The sequence below is a fragment of the Dioscorea cayenensis genome, unplaced genomic scaffold (assembly GCF_009730915.1).
Source record: "Dioscorea cayenensis subsp. rotundata cultivar TDr96_F1 unplaced genomic scaffold, TDr96_F1_v2_PseudoChromosome.rev07_lg8_w22 25.fasta BLBR01002128.1, whole genome shotgun sequence".
Classification (NCBI taxonomy): Eukaryota; Viridiplantae; Streptophyta; class Magnoliopsida; order Dioscoreales; family Dioscoreaceae; genus Dioscorea; species Dioscorea cayenensis.
The window spans coordinates 37,715-43,374 of NW_024088519.1; the positions used below are offsets into that span (position 1 = coordinate 37,715).

At 29.7% G+C, this 5,660-nt stretch overlaps 1 non-coding gene across 1 annotated transcript; it reads left to right on the forward strand.

The window, feature by feature from the left end:
• The first annotated feature begins 3,586 nt into the window (after positions 1-3,586).
• TRNAG-GCC lies at positions 3,587-3,657 on the forward strand. Its single transcript has one exon. It is a non-coding gene; the product is annotated as a tRNA-Gly (tRNA).
• Positions 3,658-5,660: the final 2,003 nt, after the last annotated feature.

Consider the following 5,660-nt stretch of genomic DNA (forward strand, 5'->3'; position numbering starts at 1 on the left):
TTGAAAACTCTAAAACATGATTATCAAATTCAAAGTAGAGCCCACTCACTCATGTGAGTTCAAGTTGATGCAGTTCTTGTATATAAAAGCATTGAAAGTTGGAGAACTAAGATGATGATGTGATGTCACTATCTCTATAGTTGACGTGTAAATCACCACAAAATAATAAATAAATAAATAAAAACTATATTAGAAAACAAAACAAGGCACTAGGCACCAATTCACGCATGACTTTGATACTTCAATCTATCTATTTAATAATTAATTACTCTTTGGAGTACTAGTGAGAGATGAGGCATTTCCAACTGCAATTGACTTGATAACATTTATAACAATTATAATAATAACAATTGTTTAAAAATGAAAAAAATTTAACTAATGTCAAAATAATTGTAAAACATTCAATATTTTGTTAAAAATTTAAAAAATCTAAGAAAACAAAAATTTAATGTTCAAAACTATCATTTTCTTTATTCAAAACAATTTTATTTTCTTTCCTTTCTTTTTAAGATGAAGCTATACTGAGTAAGGAAATTTTTTATAAAATTTCAAAAATATTGATTTGATATTTTATACCCCAACTGTTTCTCCTATATAATATGGTACTACTTTTTTAGGTTGTATATAAAAAAATAAATAAATATTTAGCTCCCTAATTTCAAAGAAAGTCACAACCACATGATTCTTGATTTTTTTTTTTAAATTTTAAATTTTTATAATTTATAGTTTTGTTTCCTTATTGTCAATGAGTGGGTGGGGCATAATTGTCAATGGGTAATTGATTGTACTGAATTATAATCTAAAACCTGAGTATCAAATTCAAATATAGCCCCCACTCAACTGAGGTTGTGATATGTTTGAAAAATCATTGTCCCAAGCATACTCCCAATTTAATAATTCATCTCTTTTTTCTTTTTCTTTTTTTTTTTCTTTTATTTTTAAAAAGGTGGATAAACCATTGTTAATAATTCATCTTGTCTTCATTTTTATTATATTATTATCATTATTATTAGTTATTTTAATAATTAGTTATAAATTCAGGTAGAAACAGAGATGGCCACATTGTTTTTTTTAACAAATGCGACCATCATAGGATAGTCAAGGGTGTACGTATAGATCAAGAGTTAATCATCCAATTTGTGTGCACTCATTCGGCTACACGAAGTTCAGACTATAAGTCTACACCTACAACCGGAGATCTATTGTCATCATTATATTTAGCAGAACTTGAACTCGAGCTCTAAAATTTTTCACATATCAATCACTTTCACAGTGGAGCCAATGTCATTTGACTATAAACCCTTTGATAAGTTGGCCACAATCTCGTAATTTTTCACTTTTTAGTTTTTACTTTTATCTTATTTTATTGTTAAAATTTTGTAGTATGTGTGAGTGTGGTGTGGGAGACAAAATTATTATGTTTGGTTTTGTCATTAGTTGGAGATCAAATTAAATTTTGTTTATATGAGAGGGTGCTTAGAATTAACCCTTAAGCAGAATGTTTCTTATCTATATTGAGCATAAGTAAGAGATTACTAATGTTTAATTTTGGCATTTAATATATTTAATAAGATGCAATATACTACAAGCATATAGTTTTGTTCTTGTTTCATTAAACATAAGATACTAACATAATATTTAGTGATCACTTTATATATTATTTTATGCTACTTAGTGATAATGGCATCCAAACATACTAGGAATATAAACATAATTTAAATTAATTTTACTTTTGTTGTCAAATAATGCATTTTATTTATCTTGTTTCGGCAACGAAATGCTTCTACCTAATAACTAAGATATGCAAACATAAAGATAAATCAAAATAATAGATAAAAGAAAGCCTTGTGAATCCACTAATTAGGCAATGGGACAGCAAAAGGGACAATTGTATGGATCACAACCAACCATAGTGCACACATTAATATTTATCTTAATCAAAATCAAGACAATGCAATAGACTCATTCTATCTCTTTAATTGTGGGTGGATGAAGGTGATAACACCACTATCACCATGTGAACTTCCAATTGATCCCACAAACAAATCAATGTGATGCTCATGCTACATAAAATGGTGATAAATAAAATGGGATTAACATATTTATATGGTGATTGAATCACTTAGCTTGTTTAATGTGATAATAGTTTATTGTCATGTTCTCCATGAGTTGTTCATGAAATTTTTGAATTTCTCATGTTAGTAATCTCAAATGTCTGTCAATGACCCAAGGATCATTGGTATTTGAGTTCCCACAAAACATATTCACAAGTAGCGAGAGTTTGATTCACTTGTGATGATATATTTCTAGCACTGTGAGCAATAGGTGTGGGTCCGGTAGTTCCATTATCCATATGTGCGTGGGCTTTGTCAGCCCTTATTTACTCTGCCAAAGCTTGTACATAAAATAACTCTCACATGTCTAATATGTTATATTTTTACCATATAACGTATTATAGAGAAAAATATTAAACAATTGATGCGATCTAAACCCAATAAACTAAATCTAAGCATCCATTCATCTAATGTGGGAGATTAAACCACCAGAACATGGAAACCTTATACGCTTATTTAATAGAGAAGATGGAATCTTCAAAGACAGTAAAATCTTGTTTGACCACCAAATAAAAGTGGAGAACTTTCCCAAATGTGATAAACTCTTTCCATAAGTGGGAACTATTTAACCATCCAATGAGGGAAATAAAGCGAAAAAAAAGAAAATTAAGTTGGTAGAGAAGTTATAAAAGACTAACACTATCAACTTGGTGAAGTGAGAGAGAACTCACTTGAGAATTCCACCAAGGTAGATCTTAAAAATCCTTCTTTTTTTATTTCATTAGCTTCATCTTACCTCGGAGATTACTCATTTTTTAAGTAAGGCATTGGAGGCTTAGACTAACCTCAATGCCTTTCTATATTTTTTACATGAAAGCAACGAGTGGAAAGCTATATTAATCCCCTATAGTAAAGCTCTAATTTGGCATGGACCACATGCTAGTGGGAGGAAAGCAACTAGCTCAAAGAGAGGATAAACTGGATCACACTGGTCCTTGATAATTGCTCCCCTAAATCCACTTGTAGAGATCTATGATAATACAGAGAAGGAGATGAATTTTTGCATCAACTCATATATAATATTGTGAAATATCAGTATATAAAATGTTATAATTATAATGAATGTCACAACTCACAAGGTGATTGGTCAAGAGTGCATAAGACAATCAATAAGCTTTGAGTTTAATGACATTAATCTTATTGGGAAGGGTGTTGGTGTGGAAATTTTATTGCTTAATTTGAAACCCGTTAGACATAGTGGTGGTAACAGATTTCTGTTGTAGGTAAGGGATTACAGCTCAAACCTTATATCATCTGGTAAGAGAAAACAGTTAGATGTTCAATTCTTGATTTTGTGCATGCCATTGTAGGATTTGTTAAGAAAAAAAAGTGCATAAAACATTATACCATAATACATTAATACCTACATATTAAAATTATGATTTAAGAAAAAATCCGATTTTGGAATGAGGGGATCTAAGCTGAATATTAAATCCTATTATAATTATATGTCAGCAAACAATTATAATACCGCACCAGTGGTCTAGTGGTAGAATAGTACCCTGCCACGGTACAGACCCGGGTTCGATTCCCGGCTGGTGCACACTGTTGTTGCTTTTTGCTATTTAATTTATGACACCGCATTCATCTACCTGATAGTTGGAGATTTAAAATATTTATTTTATTGTAATTTTAAATTTTTCAATCCTATAATTTCATGTTAAAAAAAGCTTTTATTTTCATCTTGTTACATCGCCACACATTCAGTTTTATTTTTCATTTGAAAATAATATATAAAACATTATCTAATGCATAGTTATTAACCCAAACCGGCCCGTCGATCGGACCCGATATTTAAATCGGTTCGAGTTTCTAATTAGACTATTTATGCAATCAACCCGGTCATTCGGCCGGGTCAATGCTTTTTAATGATTTTTCATCCTTTGATTTTTTTTGATTTTTTTTCTAATAAATTAAAGGGTATATATGTAATTTTGTCAAGTTTGGGGGTTTTCCCCTTTTCTACTACTTCCAAATAAGGGATTAACAATTATTTTTTTTATTTTTTTATCAAATTTTTCATTTGATAACTAATAATTCATGAATATTATTATATATCATTACATAATTAAAAATAATTTATAATTTTAAAAATAATATTTTAAAATATTTATATTAACCCAGCATTGACCCGAATAACCCGACGGTTGAATAAATTGACCCAAGACCTAAAATCTCAACCGAGTCAATGCCCAAGTTAGGTTTGATAACAATGATCTAATGTGAAATATCTTTCGAAATAAGAGTATTTTGACAAAGAATTTATATCCAATGGCAAAGCTCATACTAAATACAATGGTAGTGTTAAGAAATTTATGTCATGAGTTCAAATCCCGTTGGACACAGTGGTGATTATGAATCTATATTTGTGGGTGCAGATTTACCATCTAAATTTTGTGTTAATGAGTAAGAGAGCACATGTTAAACAATCAATTTTTAATCCATGCACATGCCCTGACTGCATTTCTAGCATTTGTAAAAAAAAATAAATGTATTTTGGAAACATTCTTCTTAACATTGTCATATTTTCACAAAAATATCTTTTCATTTGGAAGTTTGACTTTGCTAATAAAAACTTGAAAAAAAGATTATGTTCTAGTTTTATTTGTTCTCTTCTTTGTAGATTATGTAGTTTTTCTCTTTTTTTATTGTTTATCTTTTGTCAGATAGAAGTTATGAACTATTTTTATTTTCTGTCAACTTTTTATTCTCAGCACAGTATAATGGGTGTATTTCATAATTTTAACTAAAATCAATTTATCATTAACCATAGGTGAAGTGCTATGGAGAAGGTTTTGTTTACGAAATTAAAAACCTTGGGAGATATATACATTACAAACACCCCCTTAAAAATATTTTTAATATAACTAATATATTCAAACCTCTGACTAAGACACAGAAAGAGTAGAAATTATATTATACAAGAGGTAAATTTGGTGAGTTATCCAATATAAAAAGTCGAGGTTAACTATTTGGATATATATATATATATATATATATTACAAGATATCAATTTGGAAGTCACACATCAAATGAGAAAAGTTTTTTTAGTGACTCACCCTGGTTTTTACTAACTTGGTGATCTAACTAGGTTTAGCTAGGTCAAGTTATTCGTAAAACTTGATTTTATTCATTTCATTTTATTTTTTGATAAAATGGACAAGCCATGTTAAGAGTGTGCACAGACGAGAAATTAATACCTTAATTCACTTGTTTCCTCACCTCGTGTGAATTGAGGTTTGAACCCGCCTCCTCGATATGGACACGAATACCTTATAAAGGAGACTCAGTGCTAATAAAGCAAAAGGTTGTTGGCACTCAATTATAAACACAATTATATAAATAGTTAAATTTGGTAATCCTACTAGCTTCAATTACATTATTTTAGAAAAATTATTCAAATAGTCCCCCATACTTCACCATATCCATAAAAAATCCCTAATTTGGTATATCCCCAAAAACACCCTCAATGATCATGGGCATAACTTATCAGTCCAACTAGTTGTTAACGGTGTGAAATTGGGTCTGAATTTACTTCCCTACCCT